This window comes from Pan troglodytes, chromosome 12, assembly GCF_028858775.2.
Source record: "Pan troglodytes isolate AG18354 chromosome 12, NHGRI_mPanTro3-v2.0_pri, whole genome shotgun sequence".
NCBI lineage: Eukaryota > Metazoa > Chordata > Mammalia > Primates > Hominidae > Pan > Pan troglodytes.
In genome coordinates, this window is record NC_072410.2 from 102,987,042 (window position 1) to 103,008,410 (window position 21,369).

Below are 21,369 nucleotides of genomic sequence, written 5' to 3' on the forward strand. Positions count from 1 at the left end.
GTCCATGCCCTAGAGGCTTCAGAGGGAGCATGGCCTTGCCAACACCTTGATTTTGGACTCCTCAGTCTCCAGGACTGTGAGAAAATAAATTTCTGTTGTTATAAGCCACTCAGTTTGTAGAGCCTTGTTACAGCACTGCTGGGAAAGCCAATAAATATTAGTTTCATTTTCAAATGACAGGCCTTTTGCACATGAGCTCGCATGTTTCTGCACCTACACATGCAGCTCTATTGAAGAAAAGGTGAGCCTTTTGTTAGAACAAACCTGAAAATGGAAGACTTCCAAGGTTGGGGGGTGGGTGTGGGAAAGAAGGGGCTATTACTCCTTTATCTGATCATGACCCTCACTGGATCAGGAGAGGAACCCATGACTGAGCACCATATAGAACATGCTGGTTGCCCTGGCTGCCTGCTGAGAAATCCATAACCACCCCGTGTGGCTTCGAGACATTCAACTCTCGGAGAACTGAGGCTTCTCTGACTTGAGATTGGAAAGGAAAAGTGGGAGTCACTTCATGCTGCCAAACAACAAACCATTACTAACAAGCCAGGTGAAAAAATAACCCAGTTGGCTGAGCAGGCAGGATTGGGAGCTGTCAGTCTGGGACTCACAGAACAATAATTATTTCCATTATGAAGACTGGCTGCCAGTAGACTTACTGGAACTGCACTAGCCTCTTGCTTGGGGAGGGTGGGGTGGAGGCAGATGGAGCAAGGCACCTGCATGCAGGGCCCCAAGCCTCGGTGTGTCACTCATCTGTGACAATGGCCAGTGTCCACTCCTCTACCCTTGCTATTCTCAATCCCACCGCCCTGCCTGTGTTCAAATTTCTCTCCCAGAATACAGCCTTTTCATTTATTTAAATCCTGCTCATTCTTCTGGGACCAGCCCAAGTCCCAGTAACTACCATTAAACCTTCCCTGCCAATATCAACCCAAACTCATCTCATTCTCTAACTTCCATCGCACTCTGGTCTAGATGGAGCACCCTTGCTACTGTATGGGGACCACAGACTGGCAGCATTGGCATCACCTGGGAGCTAGTTAGAAATGCAGATCCCTAGCCCTGTACCAGACCTGCTGAATCAGAGCTTACAATTTACCCAGGCCCCCAGGTGGTTCATACGCACACTAAAGTATGGGGAGCACTGTCTGTAGTACTGGTTCTCAGCACATGGTCTATGGACCAGCAGCACTTAGGACCATGTTAGAAATGCAAAATATCAGCCCTACCCCAAGCCAAGTGAATCTAGCTCCCTGGGGGTAGGGTCTAGCCATCTGTGTTTTCACAAGGCCCCTGGGGAGTCTGAGGCACACTCAAGTTTAAGAACTACTTCCAGTTCATCTGGCCCAGCATCTAATTCCAGGGTGTTTTTCCATTTCCTGTGTTCCTCTCCCTCTTCAAGATGTGGACCCTGAAGGCAGGAGCCATGTTGGTTGTCTGTCTGGCACTCAGACCAGTTTCAACAGGGTGATTGACATCCCGGGGTAACTGATCTGTTTTCCTTCCCCCTCCCTGCCCTATACAAGCACAAGGGAGTCTGGGGAGAAGGAGAGTGGAGGAAAGGGCCGATGGAAGATGACCTTCTTTTGTTTTCCCGAGTCAAGGGTTTGAGGTTTTTGTGGGAGTTTGGGGCGCATTATGCTGCTTCTCTCAAATTGGAGACCACTGTTACCATGTAATTTTATGTTGTGGCCTGACTTGATCCAGAATTCTGTCTCCAATAGTTTTATGTGGGTTTTCTCCCTGGAAAAAGTTTTTATTACGATTGAGCAAATAAAGCAATGTTGGCTAACTGTTCCCTTTTCTGGATCGATACGTCCTTCATCTGGGCAAGTGGCAGTGGCCAGCTCCTCTGGCTTGCAGGACCAGCAAGGAAGATTTTCAGACGTGACTAATGTATAGGCTCCTTGGACTTCCTACTCATGAACTCTCATAAAATGTGCTTTGTTCCATCATTGTCAATTAACACAGCAGCGAGCAGTGCTGGGCTGGGGAGCAGCCGGGCCTCGCCTTTAGTGCACTTCCTCCTTGGCTGGCTGTGAGCTTTCAGATAGCCAGACATAATTCCTTTTGAGTTGCTTAATGGACACAGAATTTTAATCAGTCATAGGACACTTGAGCGGAAAGGAACTGGAGAAATCATCTACTCCTTTATTTTACAGGTAAAGGTTCTGGCTTAAAGGTTATGCAGTTGGTTAACAGAATTATGACCAGATCTAGCCCTTCCGGTTCTCAGTTTAATAACAGTGACTTCCAGTTAGTGAAGCATTCCCCGGTGTACACTTATTTTCATTAATCCTGATGGCAAACCTTAGACCTATCTCAAGATTCAATTTTGTGCCCAGGACCATCCTCCCGGATTGGAGTCCCATGGGCCCAGCCCTGTGATGTAATATGCAAAGGCTCAGAAACATAATTTGGAGAAGAACACTATGGGCACTGAAGACGTCCTGCAGTAGACAGGACACCCCAAGGCACAGCTAAGTTGTGGGGTGCATGTCTCCAGCTGGAGCTGTGGGAATGAAAGCTGGCATAAAGAATGTTGGGACAAGGGACATAGACCTAATCACATTTCCATCTACTCAAATGCTGCTTATAATCTGACTTACAATCATGGGAAGGAGAATGGTGATTCCACATAAAACCTCAGGTACTGAGGACAGCAACCTACCTGGAATAGGGGTGGGGAAACTGGAGAAACTTCCAGCAAGACAAATGTCTGCCATTTCCATGTGTCCTCATGAAAGCCTCATGACATTCTTTCAAGACTGACATTATTTCTATTTTACTAAAGGGACAATCAGAGAGTTATGTTAGACTGGAGTCAAAGCTAGAGAGTCCCAGATTCTTTTCCTTAAACCTAAGCTCCCTCTAGGGTGACCAACTTGCTCCATTTTGCCCAGGGCTCAGTTTTGAAACAAAGTCTCGTGTCCTGGGAAGCCCCTCCGCTCAGGGCAAGCCTCGGTCCTCCCTCTTCTTGCCCTGGAGGGAATAGGAGTTCTTGACAGGCGCTGTCCTGGCCTCGTAGGGCCTGAGTTCAGCCTGTTTTGCTCAGCTGATTGGTGCCTGGCACCAGGGCAGGGCAGGGCAGGCTGCTTGGTTGGGGTGGAGGGGGGATGTGGCCCACAGCCCCGGGCAGGCTGCTGCTCTGCCAGCTGCTGTCACACCCCATTTTACTGTGGAACGCTGGTCACCAACAGGAGAGTGCCGCCTGCCTGGTTCTACTTTAATTCACGCCCACAAGAAGTGGAATATGCGGGAGAAAACAGGAAGACAAGTGACTCAGCCATCAGAGAAGCCAATCCCCGCTGTTTCTGCCTTGGGCCAAATTTAGGTGCAAGGGTCAAAAACTTAGAATTAGCTGAAGTCAAAAGGGACATTAAGGATACGAGCCTCATGGAAGCAGGAACGAGTTTCATGTCCCAGGCATTAGCAGAATGTGGAGGGGACAGCTCGCCCACCAGTCCTCCGCAGCCCAGCCTCCCTGGTGTCCTGAGAGGCCCAGTAGCCAGCACTGGGTTTTGAACCAAACGGTAATGCAGACAGGCAGATCCAGAGGGGATGCTGGGCTTCTCTGGGAATAGGACTGGGTTGCAGGATGCAGCTTAGAGGGGACACTCCAACAACAGAGCCTCAGAATTCGGAAATGGTCCTGGATGTGGCAGGCACTGCCATGGGGGTAGGGGAGGGTGTGGGCGGCGGCTGCTGCTGCCCAGGTAGGGTTTATGGTAAGAAGAGACAAGAGCCGCACAGACTCTGAAAGCAGGCACCCCCAGGAGAGTGAGGGGAGAGAGGAAGGGGCTGAGCTATGCAGCTTGTTTTTTTTTTTAACCCACACCATCCCCTCCCTCTAGCAACAGGGAAGTCACTGTGTCCCAGGGTGGGGCAGAGAGAAAAGAGAGAGGGAAGAGGCAGAGAGATGGTAGGAATGTCATAGCTAGTAGAAGTCCACCCCCATGGCAGGAGATAGGAGTTGGGGGAACAAACATTTCTCCTCCTTCCCCTGTAGTTCTTGGCCTGGGACTCCAGCTATCATAGCCTTGATTCCTGGCTGACACCTGCACTACTATGTGTTATGCCCTTGGCTTCTCCTGCTTATAGAGCTCTGACCTGCCCAGGTGGCTCCAGATTGCAACTTCCTTACTGAGGCCTCTCACACCCCTCAGAGGTGTTTCCTCTTCTCTGTACACTCACATCCATCAGATTGTACCAAGGGCCTTTTGCTTTTTAAAGCAGTTCAGGTTCTAGTCCAATGAGGACATGCAAATTCTATCTTATTAGTAGTCCCTTAAGGGCCTCTTTTCTGTTCTTTTGATGCTCTTGGTATTTCTAAAATCCTGATAATGAACTGGGGCCTGAGGTCCTCAATGGGGAGAGGCCAGCATATTGAAGCCTTTATGGCCCAGCAGGAGTCCCGGCTGGGACTTGGAGACCTGGCTGTCTTCATCACCAAGGCCAATGGGTACACCCCCCACTTCCCAGCCCTTACAGCTAACCAGTATCTGATGCTCAGCTAGGTTAGCAAGAGGGACCACCCGCTTTAACAGCGAGAAACATTGCCCTTCTGAGACGGCTATGTAGGCCAGGAAAGAGTGTGGGCTGAGTTGAGATCTCAGTCCATTACAGCATGATCTGGAAAGGAGACAGACTCCATAACTGGGCTCCAGGGAACCATTCTTACCACCCTCCTCAGAGGCTGCTTCAGGGTCTGGCCAGGAAGGGCCCCAAACAAGAGGCCTACATCTAAGGCAGTCAGTGTACACAATGGGGAAGAGAGTCATGCCAGAGAATCTCTAAGTCAGACTGTGTTTTGCGGAATCCCAGCGCGGAGCATTTACCTAGGGGGTGGAGATGGTCACAAAGATGTCACTGGAAGACTCATGTGGAGAAGTGGGACACGCTGAGCTTGACAAGTAGGACAAGTCATAAGAAAGTGTAGGGAGGCTGCAGGCAGACGTGTTCCAAGTGCTCATCGAGAGCTCAGAACTCTGGGCAGCACTTAGGGCTATGGCGGTACCAGGGCAGTTTTCTCCTCCACTAAACGCCTCTAGGATGCAATAACCATTCTTGCTGCTAGCTTTCTTCCTTGCTAGTAATAGGTCTGCTGGTACTTGAGAAGCCAGGCAACATGGCTTAAGTCAGGCATCTCATTTCACTAAAATTCCAACAGGCTTCAAGGGCCTCTGCAGCGGAGTGCCAGGAGTTGTCCCTTGCTTTAGGAGAGGCAAGATCAGTGAGATAGAACACTTCCAACAGAACAGTGGAAGTGCTGACAAGTGCTGGGTTAAATGTGCTTATTACACTGGGAAGCTGTTGTCACGTGTCATTCATGGAATGATGTACAGGTCATCTTGGACAGGACCAGCACAGTGGCCACCACCGTGACCAGGAAGCAAGATGGCCAGCCAGGGCCACAACCAGGACCTTCAGGCACTGTTCTTTGAGGAGGAGGAAGGCAGAGTTTCAAGGGCGGCAGGGGCTCCCATGACATGCTTTCCACAGTTCCCACTCAGATCTTGATCTTCTTTTGGCTTGTGGGCATATAAGTCCTGGAGTCACTGGAACCAGAGCCAGATGGTCAAGTGCTCTCTTCTGGCCTGAGTTCAAGGTGTGTATGGGGTGAGGGACTCACTGAGGCAGGAGGACTAAGATCTAGGTTCATATGACCTCTATTCTAGGACTGTCTCCTAGAAGGGTAATCAGACTTGTTAAATGTTTCATAAAACGCCTGAAAATTATCATACTAGGCAAGTGTGATGGGCAAGAGCCAGGGGTTTTTGGCCAAAGAGCTCTTAGAGCTCACTCAGCTCTGGAGGAAAGGCCTCTTCAAGAGTTCCTCAGGCTGAGATGTAGGCATGACATGCAGAGTGCTTGCTGTTCAGGGACTTCTGCAGGAGGGTGCCATCTGGTCAGGACTTGAGGCAGCTTTCAGAAGGTTGAGTTTGTTTGGAGGGATGGAGGGAGAAAGTGCAGAGAACTTTGTGGGCAGGACCTTTGGGGCAGAACTTCTCAGTGTTGCTACTGGACACATGGCTAGGGGCCTGCTCTTACCTCCTCCTCTCTCCTCTGGATAGTACTGGCCACCACAATGCCCATCAGGGTCCAAGTGTAGGCAGGATTGGGTCAGGTGGTATGGATACACCTGAGAATGGAAGTGGGTGAATAGCAGAAGACTGAGCATTACAGCAGGACAAACCTTAAGGGGCCAAGGATCTGGAAGCTTCCACAGCATCTCGAGCTGTGTGTGGGCAGAGGCCATTCTGTTCTAGCAGCAACAGAAGTTCCCGTCTCAGGGCCTTGGGAAACCAAGAGTGACCCAACAACAATTCCTTCCCACCCACACTTTTTCCTAAGACAAAAGCCTTATGGGACCTCATCCCAACTGGCTTTAGTAAGAGGGCAGGCTTTCTTCAAGGAGACAAGAGGAGGAGAGGAGGAGTTAAAGTGTGAGAATGGGATGAGGAAGATAATGAGCTTCCTCCTGCATCTAGGCATGAAATGGGATTATTCTGAGGGTGTTGATCAGGAATGAGTCAGTTTCATTTCCTATTAGGAAGTCTACTTATTGAATGCTTTATCAATACTTCTAAAGTCTTCAGTGACTTTAACGTTAATGCTCCATTTTGCAGAAGGTGGTAAGGTTCAAAAAGGAGGCATGACCTGTTTAGGTCACAGAGTCAACAACTGTCTAAGCAGAGGATCAGCTAGGGTCCCACCCATGCTAGCCTGCCCTGTCCCCACCCTCCATGCTTAATCTGGTTACCAGTTGCCATCTGTCAGACTTGACTTCTAAACATTGATGCCAAGTCACCAAGCAGGACATGTCATCCAGATCTCTTTATAAAAGCCTAGGAAGTACTTGGGACCTGGGGCTCCCAGGGACTTTGCTCAGTGTCCCCATACTGGCCATATAAACAGGAATCTAGGTTCCTATTTAGCCCTTTCCAGTTCTCTGAGATCTCACCTCTTTGAATCTGGGTGCCACAAACTTCACCAGCTTCTTGACCAATGAGGGGTATTGGACCTTCTCACCCTGGGAGACAGGGTAAAAGTCTACCTCCAGCAGGTTATTCTCTTTTTTGCAGCTGTCTGGAAGAATTTGGAGACAAACAAGGAGTGAGGCACTCTGAAGAAACCTTGTGTCCATTCCAGTAGTTATCTCAGGACTGGTGAGGACTGGCTGACCCTTTCTTATACATGAGGAAGTATGAGTAGGACTGGGGTGGGGGCTTGAGGCTGCTAGAAGTCAGGGGAAGTTCCTAACTGAGAAGCTGCACAGAAGTGATGGAAGTCTCATTTGGTAGACTCAGATCTATTGGGAGATTTGGTCCTGTATTAGTCCCTTCTCACACTGCTATAAAGAAATACCCGAGACTGGGTAATTTATAAAGGAAAGAAGTTTAATGGACTCACAGTTCTGCATGGCTGTGGAGGCCTCAGGGAACTTACAATCATGGCAGAAGGCAAAGGAGAAGCAGGCACCTTCTTCACAGGGTGGCAGGATGGAGTGAGTGCAAGCAGGGGACATGTCAGACACTTATAAAACCATCAGATCTCGTGAGAGTCACTATCATGAGAACAGCTCAGGGGAAACTGCCCCCATACCTCCAACCTTGGTCCCGCCCTCGACATGGGGATTGTGGGGATAATTCAAGATGAGATTTTGGGTGGGGACACAGCCTAACCATATCAGGTCCTCACTTTGGGGATCTTGCTCTAGCATGTAAGATATTCTTACAGAATCTTGGGCTATATCTGGTAGGACTGGGGTTCTGGTTCTGCCCTCTCAGCTGCTAGCTGAGGATATGTACCTATTTATTATGTTCCACTGGGGGCTGCCATCAAATTCTGGTGACTCTGACACCCAACACTTGTCCAAGAGTAATTCTGCTGAGGCATCTGCAAAGCTCATCAGTTCTACCTCAAAGAGTGTTGAATATGGCTGATTCACAATGGCCATCTCCCCATGGTGAAACTCAATGAACGACTCATCTTAAGAGAGGAAGGGCTTGGTGAACTCATGGACAACTTTCTTCTTCTGCCCTTTGTCCCCCAAAGTATACTCCAGAACACCCTTACCTTGAGCTACTCTTGCCTGGATCTCCAGTGTCTGTCTGCTCTCTCTGAGGCCCTGCTGAATGAGAGAATGTCAAGCTGAGGGCACCCAGGCAGAAATACTCAAAGTTCTCCCTCTGTTCCCCAGCCACCCCTTGACCTCGGACCTGGGACTGCCATACCACCATGCCATCTCCTGGTGGCAGGACAGCTTTCTTCTTCCACCTGTCCTTGTGCCTGTCCTCTTGGGCCAATGTTTCTTTAACTGAGTAGTAGCAGAGCAGCATCAGCCTAGGATAAGCATGGAGGCAAGAGCAGGCTCACTGGTTTGTAGAACTGCAGAGCAAGAAAGGACTTGAAGGAACTCTGGTTCATGGACAAGATAAGGCAAACAGACTCTGTACCAGGGAGGCAAAGAGACTTCAACGTCTCAACTTAGGAATGACAGCATTGGGGCTTGAGGCTGGAAGAGATAGCCTACTATCTGTTCTGCTGGTCTTCTTCATTGGTTGGTGGGCTATGTGCATGGTGGATCATGATTTAGTTATGCAATGATTTGTTTCTAGCAACACTACTTAGTCTATCAAAGAAGAAGGTCTGTCAGTATTACTCCAATTTACATCATACCTCCAATATAATAAGTATTAGGTAAGGAAGTAAAATAGGACCTAAAAAATGAAAAAGAGAACATGGAAACTGAAGCATTTTGGGGCACTGTCACTGATGTTTTGAGTTCCTGCTGCAAACTGTACATTGGCATTCTCTTCCCTAGTCAGCTGGAATTTCCTGAGGACAGGGGTGGTGACAACAGTGAGATGAAGCTCAGGGGCACAGCTGACTTCCATTCATACAGTGGCCATCTCACCTGTAGTCTGGATATCTTGTAATTGTGGGCCAGCCCTTCATAGCAAGGGTTCCTTCTCATACATGATTCCCTTTTCATATATAATATAGTCACCTTCAAACTACATAACCCAAGATTTTAGAGCATATGGAGAACACAGATGATACGGTTTGGCTGTGTCTCCACCCAAATCTCATCTTGAATTGTAGCTCCCACAATTCCCACATGTTGTAGAAGGAACCCAGTGGGAGGTAATTGAATCATGGGGGCAGGTCTTTCCTGTGCTGTTCTTGTGATAGTGAATAAGTCTCATGAGATCTGATGGTTTTTTAAAGGGGAGTTTCCCTGCACAAGTTTTCTCTTCTCATCTGCTGCCATGTGAGACATGCCTTTCACCTTCTGACATGATCATGAGGCCTCCCCAGCCATGTGGAACTGTCAGTCCATTAACCCTTTTTCTTTTGTAAATTGCCCAGTCTCAGGTATGTCTTTATCAGCAGTGTGAAAATGGAACAATACCACAGGACTGAGAAGAAAAAGCTTAGATGGTATGCTAAGGCCTGGCAGGAGCAGGTGGCCCTTTTGCCTTACTCACCCTCACTGAGGTACCACGGCTGGTGACGTCAAGTCGGAAGAAGGCTTGGTTCCTGCTAGACTCTGTTGGCTTGCAGGTGCGATCCTTCAGTGCGGCCTTGCACATGTCAATGGAAGGGTCTGTGGCCATCATGGAAGAGATGGCCACAATCCCACTAGGGAAACAGGCTAGGAACACAACCATAGTTCTCACAACCATCCTGTTTCCAACCATATTTTGATCAAAGCCTGTTCTCTATTTTACCTGGCAGTCCTTGGACTAGGCTGGACTAAGCCTTTATGCTGCTCCTTGAGGTAGGACTTGGCTCCTGACCCCAGGGCTTTTCACAAGTTACCTCAGACACACCCATTTAAAATGCATTTTTAGGCCATCAAGTAGGTTGTGGATAAATGTTGGAATTTGTTCATTTTTATATGTATTATTTGAGGGGCTGAAGGCAAAACCTGGATACTATCTGAGGCATGGTGATCAGGTTGGGGGCCCTGCCTTCAAGAAAGTCAGCTCAGAAGGGAAAATAAAGACAGTCAAGGACAAGTAACTAGTGCAAGGCAGAAAATGGTTATGGCTCTGATTATGAGAGTTCAAAAGGAAAAAGTTGGGGGAGAGGGAGGAACAAGAAAGGAGATCCAGTGGTTGGCAGGCTATGTGGTTATAGGAGAAACAGCATTTGAAATGGGCTCTGAAGCCTGAGACTTCACATAGGAGGCGAGGGGGGTTAGTTTTCCCATAGAAGGTATGGATGTGACACACAGCAGTGTGAGCTGGTCTCGATCATCTCCCCAGGGAGTAGAGACCAGTCAGCCTGGAAAGATCTCACCAAGGCAGATGCACAAGGCCTTCTTCATGCAGGATGGGGGCGGTGCTGTGGTTCTAGACTGGGATCAGCAGTGGGCCTGAAGACAGGGTTGGGAGGTGGGATGAAGCAGCATGGGGACCCAGAAGCCCAGCTTCTCACCAGTGAGGTCTGAAGAGGGATAAATGCATGGGAGCTGTTGTCCCATGTAGAGCTCCAACAGGAGAGCAGGTCAGTTACTGGGATGGCCAAGTATAGGTTCTCACTGTCACAGGTGCCAATGGCCTGGGGAAGTTCTGTGAAAAGTACAGAATGGGTAAATGGGACTCAGGTTGGGGTCCGATTCTCCTTATTGTCCAGCCTTGACATAGCAAGACTGAAGAGTCTTGTTGGAGGCCTTTTCTCTCCCAATGGGGTAAATCCATGGAGAAGGTTTCTGGAGTCTCTAGCATGTCAGTTTTCTTTGGGGCCACCTCAAGCTGGGCGCAAATCCTCTGGAGGGAGAGATCCTGGGATCCACCCCACAGCTGGGTTCAGTTTCATCAGAAACAGATGCCACGCAGTCCTGGCCATTGGGGCAGATCTGGCAGCTGAGGCCTGTGGGGCCCAGGACGCTGAGAGTCACCCAGGGGGCCTGGGATCTGGAAGCCACTTCTTTCTAGTTCTAGGGATTTTAATGGCATGACATGCACCCAAACACAGGCCATTCCTCACAAATGCTGTTGTAGACTGTATTAGATACCATACATTCTGCTCCCCGAGAACACTGGACAGGGATTGCTCAAGCCCGCACCCCTGGCCTGGGAGGGGCTTCCACAGCCACTGTTTGGACACAGCCAATGCAACTTGTTGGGCACCAAGACCATCCAGGCACTTCCTTGTGTCTGATGTGACACACCCCTGTGATTGATGGCTCAGGACAGTGGCTGCACAACTTCTCTCCACCCTCCTTAGCCCGTCAACCAGCTTAAGCCCTCGGGGGACCCCCTCATACAGCGCCCCTGGAGAAAAGTGTTGCACTGCCAATAGCAGATGGGTGGAGTTATCTGTCATGAGGACTATGTCAAGGGGTCCTGGCCTACAGCTCAGGTGCCGGTGTCCCATGTAGAGCTCCCAACAGGAGAGCAGGTCAGTTACTGGGATGGCCAAGTATAGGTTCTCACTGTCACAGGTGCCAATGGCCTAGGGAATTTCTGTGAAAAGTACACAATGGGTAAATGGGACTCAGGTTGGGGTCCAATTCTCCTTATTGTCCAGCCTTGGCATACCAAGACTGAAGAATCTTGTTGGAGGCCTCTTCTCTCCCAAGCATCCATTTCTCATCACTCCCCTTTGGCCCTTTACTTTTCCACTGGAGCCCTAGTGTGAAGGCCCTTAAGTGAGATGGCTTTTATTTTTGATTCAGCGTCTCACTCTTGCCCAGGCTGGAGTGCAGTGGCACAATCATGGCTACCTGCAGCCTCCATCTACTGGGCTCAAGTGATCCTCCCGCCTCAGCCTCACGAGTAGATGGGACTACAGGCAGGTACCAGCATGCCATGGTAATTTTTAAATTTTTTGTAGAGACGGGGTCCCATTATGTTGCCCAGCTGGTCTTGAACCTCTGGACTCAAGCAATCCTTCCACCCAGGCCTCCCAAAGTGCTGGGACTATAGGCATGAACCACCTTGGTCAGCCCAAGAAGGCTTTTCTTTCTTTTTTTTTTTTTTTGAGACAGTTTCACTCTTATTGCCCAGGCTGGAGTGCAATTGCGTGATCTCGGCTCACTGCAACCTCCACCTCCAGGGTTCAAGAGGCTCTCCCGCCTCAGCCTCCTGAATAGCTGGGACTTCAGACGCATGCCACCAAGCCTGTCTAATTTTTGTATTTTTAGTAGAGGCAGGGTTTCACCATATTGGCCAGGCTGGTTTCAAACTCCTGACCTCAAGTGATCCACCCGCCTCAGCCTCCCAAAGTGCTGGGATTACAGGTGTGAGCCACTGTGCTTGGCCAAAGGCTCCTTTTTTTTTTTTTTTTTTTTTTTTTGAGACAGGGTTTCACTGTGTCACCCAGGCTGGAGTGCAGGGGTACAAACAGGCTCACTGCAACCTCTGCATCTTGGGTTCAAGCAATTCTTGTGCCTCCTGGGTAGCTGTGATTACAGGTACATGCCACCATGCCCTGCTTTTTTTTTTTTTTTTTTTTTTTTGTATTTTTAGTAGAGATGGGGTTTCACCATGTTGGCCAGGCTGATCTCGAACTCCTGGCCTCAAGTGATCCACCCGCCTCGGCCTCCCAAAGTGCTGAGATTACAGTGTGATCCACCGCGTGTGGCTGAGAAGGCCCCCTTTTTAAAGAAAAGTCTTATCTCGTGGGAAGTCAGCAGGAAAGCCAGGGATGGGGAAGCGGTTCTGGTACTAGATCAGCAATGGCAGTTTCTCAGGTTACAGCTGTGTGAGGTCTGTGCTCACAGCCTTGGGTTCTGAAGTGTAAGCTTTTGGTTAGGACAGTGGGGAGATAGGGGACTTGGGCTCTGGTCCAGCTCCATACTATGCCAGCTGTGTGATGGAGCTCCTCTCAGAGCCTAATGCCACCTTGAGTTTTACCCATCTTGCAGAGCTGTGGGGCTCAGAAGAGAAGGACTCCATCTTTGGAGAGCATCTTGGTGTTCAACATGCTTTCACTCTTCAGCCTCCTTAGAGGGGGCCAGTAGTTGGAGAAAATGGGGATTGGATAATGCTAAGTTCCTTGATTAAAGTTTGCAATGGAACCAGGATTCAGACCCATTAGATGGCACCCTGAAAGTGCTTTGAGGATAGAACAATGCCATCTGTGTGGCAGCAAGCCTTCAACACTAGAATCCTAGTGACCTTAAGAGGATGACACCTAGCAGAGCTATAGGAAGGAAGACAATATACCTGTTTTCTTACTTCCTGGAGCTGTCAAACCTATAGGCAGGCCTAGTCATGGGCAAAAGATGACTCACCTGGAACTTTCCTGTTTTTATATCCTTTCCCTGCTATCTCTACATTGGGTACCTAATGACCTTGCTGGGAAGAAGGCCATGTCTGATTTATACCAAGGTCTTGATACCACTGGCTACCCTTACTGTGACCTTGACAGGAGAAGTCTACCAAGGTTAACATTTCAGGGGTGGTGGCACCTGGGAGGGAAGACTGTATGGGGCACCTTGAGTCCTGTTCATGCCATTCCTTTCATGATTTAAGTGAAGTGTTACTGCTGATTGTATGAGCAGCCACCCATTCTCTGTATTACTTCATGTGTCTGCCAACAGCTGCTTCTATACTGGGTTTCCAATCCCAGCATGCAGACAAGCCACTTGTGAGGAGTTACTTCTGTGTAGCCCCAGTGGGACCCCCCTCCCATGGGAGGGGCTTCCACAGCTGTTGTTTGGACAGAGCCAGTGTAACTTGTTGGGCACCAAGACCATCCATGAGTCCAGGACCAGCACCTCACTTGGTGTGCTTACCAACATCCTTGAAACTATATACCATTTCTGCAGGGTAGGAGAATGGTTTCCCATCTGGACCCACGCTCAGCATGTAGTTCACATGGAGGACATAGTGGGTTTCATTCCTGTTCATGTACTAGAAGACATCACAGGAACAGTCTGCAAGTGATGGATAGAGTAAAGTAATTCAAAATCTAAGCTGTTAGAACCTCAAAACATTTTGAGCCTTAAGCGAATGTGATTATAGGACCTGAGTCACATAAACATGCAGCTGTAACCTTTGTTTCTGATTACAGATTGGTCATTTTTCTTATCTACATGTTTTGTAAAATGTTGTAAATGACTAAAGGGTGCCAGGGAAGACCCCTTCCCTCTTAACTGTTGATATTCAGTATAGATTAACTTCCCTCTTTCCTCTTCCACACAAAGTCTTCATGGCTATGGGATTGTCTAAGATGGAATGTTAACTACTCTTAAATTGGAAAGGAAATGAAAACAAGCTGTAAAGAAAACAAACTTTATGGAAAAGAAAACAAACTAAATTGTAACTCATAAAACAGCCTTGTATAGAAAATGATAAAATCCTACTGAATTTCTTTATTTTCTGCCTATATAAGCAAGACCTTAACTTTTAACTTTGGAGCACTTATTCCATTTCTCTGAAGTCTGTTTCCTGTATGGTCATTCCCAGCTTTTTGCTTGAATAAACTCTTTAAAACTGGATTCTGATCCTTTCAATTATTTCAGGTTGACCATAGCTTAGAGCCATGCTGAGCAAAAGGCTGCCTGAATTTACGAAGCCACTTCTGGGTAGTGACCCTAGGACAGCCTCCTGCCCCCTTACAGCATCTGCCCAGGCTGGACAGCATAGCAGAGTAGGCCCTGTCCTTGTGTGCCCACCACCTGATGGGGGGCTTGAGACCTCAATCCAATGAGGATGTCCACTCTGGTCACGTACTCGAGTGGCTACTGGTCTCTCCATTACAGTGTTTCAAACTGCTCCAGCCTGCCAAGCTAGATTAGACAAGACGTGCTCATGTAATTTAATGACCTGTGAGGGTGGGGTGGGTGAGAGCTCTGCCTATGAAGTATGTTACCTGCCCAGCAGGTAACACTATCTGGTAAGCTATCTGCTGGGCAGAGGATCTGTCCAAACTGACAGCTTCTTACCTGGACATGAGCACTGGCTGACCTCTTTAATCACTTCTGTGTCATCAAGGACACTTCAAGCACAAACTCTTGTGTTCCATCTGGGAGGGAAATTTCCCAAATCTTATACCCAGGTTCATCCACTTCTGAAATAGGATAGGGCACAGTTCTGATCCCTATTGCCACCAACTGGTCACCAGGGAAGACAGCTCCAAAGGTGATGTTGAAGAGTCTTGTCCCAGGGACCGTGTCTGTTGGAAGTTCTCATCTGTTACAGCCTGTGGTTTACCGGCAACAGACTCTCCCAGTCTCCCTTAATTAAGTCCTCAGAGCTAAGAGCATCCTGTTTTCTCTTTCCTGTGAGGGGACTAGAAAGGACTAGGGGTATCTGTGTCCTTTGATAATCTTCTCCCCTTTCCCCCCAAAGATGCTCTTGTCTCTTAGAGTCAATCCTTCTTTAGCCAGTAACTCAGGAACAAGGCCGAGTGAGGAACCACAGGAAGCATGCGATCAGCGAGGGCCATTTTGAGAACATAAGCCCGTTCATAAACCCGAGGGCAACCCAGCAGCATGAGTCAAGAATTGCCAGCCATTCCTTATGCAAATAACCACTAACATACTAGCCTCACCATCCCAGGTAAGAGTGCAATTTATCCAGGTTTGTCCCTTTGTATGTTGGCTTAAGTAGCGGCTGAACACAAAAAAATAAGCTCGCATGTGAGGGCTAACCACAATCTTCTTTGTGTAGATTATAGGCTCATGGAGGTCAAAAGAATCCTTACTACTGTTGTCTCTCCTCAGGACCGAAAGTTATTCAATCACATTAGAGTCTGAATAATAGTTTCTTTTTCTTCTTTTTTTCTTGGAGACGGAGTCTTGCTCTGTTGCCCAGGTTGGAGTGCAGTGGCATGATCTTGGCTCACTGCAAGCTCTGCCTCCCGGGTTCAAGTGATTCTCCTGCCTCAGCCTCCTGAGTAGCTGGGATTACAGGCGTGTACCACCACACCCAGCTAATTTCTGTATTTTTAATAGAGATGGGGTTTCACCATGCTGGCCAGGCTGGTCTCGAACTCCTGACCTCAGGTGAACTGCCTGCCTCAGCCTCCCAAAGTGTTGGGATTATAGGCATGAGCCACTGTGCCTGGCCTGAATGATAGTTCTAAAGGAAGGTCTATATCATGTTTTTAAGCATTAATTGGATGATAGGCTAGAAAGTTGATGTTCTGAAGCTTTTACTTCTAAATATCAAGATCACACTTTTGACAGAACTCTGAATCCACTTACCTAGCCCTTAGTTACAGCCTACAAGTGATCAGAACTCAAACTGAATCAGTCTATGGGCATATTGAGACCTAAAGGTAGAAGCTGGCCTAGATGGGATGGGCTGTACTTGCTAAAACTTGAGCCCTTATGCCAAGTCAGTATTCCTGCTGTGCACACTAAGACCTACCAGGCACTGTCCACGTGGTCCTCTCTGGGGCTTCGTTCACACCAAAGGATCATCCCAATCCGGCAAAACTTCAACTGAAGTGGCAGGGAACATAGTAATACTGAAGCTTGTGGGCATGAAAGGAGTTCTGTTTTGACCACCATCAACTTGGTCACATGCCAATCAGTGTCTGACCACGTGTGCTCCAAGAATAGGTGGATGCTATAGCTTGCACCACAGATACCATGATGTCACTCTAGGAGAAACAAAGAGGCAGCAGATGAGAGGTGTGCTGTGGATGAGGCACTTCGCCAACTGCCTTCCCTAGAAAACCATAGCTGGCCACCCAGTTGGGATTGAGACAAACTTCTAGCTGGAGTTACAGTTGTGATGTTATACCACCCCATGAGATCACACCTCAGTCCTACCCAGAGGCACTCTTTAGAGAGAGGCAGGTATCGAGTCATATTAAAACCTAGAGAAGATGATATAGGAGTTGTTTGAGACGAAATAAACTTCCTATAAGTAAGACCAGATGCCTAAATCCTGAAAACATTCATCTATTTGCTCCCACATTAATCTATTTGCTCCCTGGAACATGACCAGTTTTGATTAGAATTGCTCATAAAGATAAAAGCAGACTTAAGCTATTTGACCAAGCTGAGATTACTTTTGCATCAACCTAATAGTACTCTGTGCTCAGAGCTCACAGATGTCAGTTAAAGAGCATCCTCCTGATCTGTCCCCACTCTCACTCTCCCAAGGATTAGAGTGGGGTAGATGAAACTCACCCGGTAACTTCAGCCTCATTGCTGGAGTAGGGCTAATGCAGGAACATGCAGGCCTCAGAGCTGCTGAAGCCATAGTCCTGCTTGGCCATGTGGCTCATCAGCATAATCTTCCTCCCTGTGGGATGCTGGAACATCACCTGCCATAGCTTGTAAGTGGTTCCTGAGCCTGACAGACAGGAGCGGGGTTGACCGTGCAATCAAGTTTGAGATCTAAGGAGTTGAATGCAAGGCAGGAAAGAGGCACTTGTTCACTTACTTGTTCTTACAAAAAAGAGGTACTTGCTTCTCTCATCTCCTCTCAAATGCAAGACAACCAGATCTTTTACTAAGTTGGCAAGATAGAACACTAAAAGGCCCAAAAATCAAGGCTGACCAGAATCTCCCCCCAAAAAATACTAGACACAGGGCCACTGCTTGGAGTTGTGCAGGCTGTACAAGTTACATAGCTGCACTCAGCAACCCTCACTGTCCCTCCACCACCTGGCTCGGTGTGAGCAGGGCTCAGCGTGAGAAGGGCTCAGCAGAGAGGACCGGCAGAAGAGGCTCCCAGTTGGAGGCAAGACTGGCAAAGACAGGGGTACCTCCCCAGGTAGGCAAGATGAGACAGGTGGGGCTCCTGTCTCTAGGATCTCAATAGGCTGCAGGGAATTTGAAGGCTGTGATGTTGCTTGCAGGCTACCTGCACACTGTATGGGAGAGTGGTAGGCAGGTCCATCTGGGCTGGCCAGGGATTGCTTGGTCAGTCCTCAGTCCTACCATGGGGAGTGCATCCAGCCAATGCTGACATCCATTGCTCAGGGTCCTGGGCTTCAGAAACCATGGGCACTTTGATCCTCACAGACACCTGCCAACAAGCAAGCTCTTCATGCAGCTCTGTCTCCTGACTCCCCTCCCCTCCTCCAGTTACAAGTGTCTTAGCCTCTCCTTTGGGATCCCTACACCACATGGCTGTAAATGCAGATTCCCAGGACCTGACCCAGCAGATACCCACACAAGTCCAGTTACATCTCCTGGAGCAGGGATGCAGCCTAAGGGTCACGTCATTCATAGGAATGGCCTTTCTTGTTGGGACCTAGGTTCTCATGAGATATCCTAAGGGCTGAGGGCCTGGTTGGGGCACCAGCTTTGATGCTACTTCTGAGCCCAAGGCAACAGCAATGAGCCACGTGGTTGGATGATGACTGTGTACAGCCCACCTACCTTTAGGCCTCTGTTCCTTTGCCTGAAACACTCCCCTGCCAACCTAAATCAGGATTTGAAGTTGTATTTTTAATTGACTCATAATAAATGTACATATTTATGGGGTACAGTGTGATGTTTACAATGTGTAATGATCCAATCAGGGTAATGCATATCCATCACCTCAAACCTTTATCATTTCTTTGAGGTAAGAGCATTCAAAATCCTCTTATAAATATACAATATAAATTATAAATATGATAAATATACAATATACTATTGTTAACCATAGTCACCCTACTGTACAATAGAACATTAAAACTTATTCCTCCTAACTGTAATTTTGTACCTTTTAACCTATCTCTCCTACACTTCCCAGCCACCTGGAACCACTATTCTATAGTCTCTACTTCTGAGATCAGCTTTTTCAGATTCCACAAATGAGTGGGGTCACGTGGTATTTGTCTTTCTGTGCCTGGCTTGTTTCACTTAACATAATGACCTCCAGGTTCATCCACGTTGCTGCAAGGGACAGGATTTCATTTTTTAAAAGTGGCTGAATGGTATTCCTGTGTGTGTGTGTGTATGTGTATCTAATCTATCTCACATTTTATCCATTCATCCAACTGAGGGACTGAGAGGGACTTAGGTGGATTCTATGTCATTGTGAATAGTGCTGCAATGACCATAAGAGTGCCAAGATTGCTGACATTCTGATTTCCTTTCAACTTAATCAAATCTTGTTTCCAGAAAAGGGTCTATTTCATGGCTGATAAGGCTTAAGTACTAAGGGACTTGGTTCCATGAAAATATCAAGTGTGGCCTCACTTCATAGAATGAAGGAGGTAGTTTTGGCCCCAGGAGACCTGGCATTCTGGCTGGGGTTACCTGTGCTCACCTCCATGTAGTTCCCTTCAGAGAATCTCCCTCGAGGCCCATGTGAAATAGGGACAGGACATGGTATAGTTGTAGGTGGTTTCTTCACCACCTTCCATGAACCCAGACACCTCGATGTTCACACTGAGGGAAAACCATCTATTATCCTGGAGGAAGGGCAAGAAAGCACCGAAGTCCCAGGGAAGATGAGGCAAGAATCGAATAGGGAGGTTTGGCCCAGTCCCACCTGGCTCAGTGGGACTGAGGTACAGGTCTCTTGTTAGTAGATAGACGGCTGGAGGTGTGCAGGGAAGGGAGCATGATGAAATAGAGCAGGTAGAGATGCACAGAAGAGGCTTAGGATTTAGTGATCTGACACTAATCTCACCTCTGTTCTGTTCAAGTGCTCCCTATACCTTCGAACCCCTAAATCCAGGCATAGCTGGGGCCCCAGTCTCCTCGTCCACCTTGCTGACATCGTAGCCAGGTTAAACCCTGCTATCCCACCTGAGTCTCCTTCTGATTGCTCTCATCTGCAGTTCTACCCCATGCCTCACCTGAGCGCAAGGTGCCTGCATGCGGCTTCCTCTAAACTCCTACAGCTTTGGGCCTCCTGCCACACTCTGGCAGTTCCCAGCTGTCAGTTACAGCCACCTGGAAATGCTCTTTTTTTTTTTTTTGGTTCACCTTACAAAGGTGATCTATTCATTAGAGGTCAATCCTGGCAAGACAAAGATGGAACTGTGGTCTCTGTTCTTAGACACAAGAGGACTCTGCAGCTGTGAAGACAGCCTGTGCCAGGCGGAAGCGATCTGCATCCAGGAGGGGATGCTGGATTCCCCAAATGTCCTCAGTGCTGAGGGCAGGGCCAGATTTCTTCCATATGAATCTTGGACACCTGTTTCCTGGGGCAATTGAACAAGGGCACCTCAGAAGCTTGCTCACCTGGTTGACCACATGACAGGCCAGTACAGAGGCCCTGAAGGTTTCCCCAGGCGTCTTCAGACAACACGTAGCCACAGCGTGGGGCCACGGGAGGTGCGGCAGCTGGGCATCCAGGGGTCTGCAGTGGAAGGAGTATGGTCACCTGCCAGCCTGGAGGAGCCTGGGGGTCCTCAGAGTCCCTGGCACCAGGATCACTTAAGGCAACGCTGAGGGCTGGTCCCAGGGAAGTAGACCCAGGGCGTCTCATGGCGGGTGGGGACAGGCAGATGGGTGGGAGAACCAGTGCTGGGCGGCAGGCTGTGGGGGGCAGCTGCTTGATTCTGTATCCTTGCTGGACCCCAGGCAGGCCAGTCTTTCTGGGTTGGGCGGGCTAGCAGGGAACCTGGGTGGGCTGGGGGTCAGGAGGTTGTTTTGGGGACACTGGGCTGCAAAAACCCATGAGTCCTTCCCCTGTCACCAGTAACTTCCGCGTAGAAGGCTTTGTTGTCTAGAGAGCCTCATCCGGAAGATGCCGGCGGGGCAGCTGCTCTCCACGAAGCCTGTGAAGCCCGGGTCGGTTCGGGTCAGTTAGAGAAGGCGCGGCCCCTCCCTGCTGCCCTGTGGGAACTCCAAGTGGGAAACGGGGGGCTTGGCGGGCACTTGCATCCCATCCTTCACTGACCTGGGCGGAGCGAGAGGGTCGCTTGAGCGCCGAGGCCGGGGCCATGGCGACAGGAGCAGAAAGAAGAGCCTAGGCAGGAGAAGCGGGCGGGTTGGGCACGGCGAGGAGGAGCAGGAGGGGGCGGGGAGTGGGACGACCGGGCCACACCTACCCTGCAAGCAAGGGGCCCGCGGCGGGGACTCCACTACTGGGCTGGGGCGGGTCACGCGCTGCCCGGGCCTTTATCCGCGAGGCCTCCCAGGCGCTCCACCAGGTGTGGAAGCCAGGTCAGGTGCGCTCCGCCCGGGTGAGCTGCACTTCACTGCGGTACCCCAGCCTCAAAACTCCCCGTACAGTTCTGGGAGCCCTTCCCGGCTATGCCCTAGGTGGACTTCACACTTCTGGGACAAATTAAGAGTGTCCTAGGATTCTTGGATTCAGCTGTTAAAAAGAAAAAATAAAATCTTCGGTTTTTGTTAAAATGTGTTTTAAGCATAAAAAATACATAATACAAATGCACAGTTTAAGGAAGTGATTCTACAGCAATCACATCATGTTCTTGATCACCCACAGCGAAGTATTGCTGGCACCCCTAAACCTCCCCTGCCTCCTCCTCAGT

General features: G+C 49.0%; 1 long non-coding RNA gene across 1 annotated transcript; it reads right to left on the reverse strand.

The window, feature by feature from the left end:
- Positions 1–1,255: 1,255 nt before the first annotated feature.
- On the reverse strand, positions 1,256–12,251 carry LOC129143098 (uncharacterized). The gene is made up of 4 exons (XR_010149613.1): positions 9,498–12,251; positions 8,083–8,349; positions 6,968–7,092; positions 1,256–6,145 (listed from the first exon to the last, which is right to left on the reverse strand). It is a non-coding gene; the product is annotated as an uncharacterized LOC129143098 (long non-coding RNA).
- Positions 12,252–21,369: the final 9,118 nt, after the last annotated feature.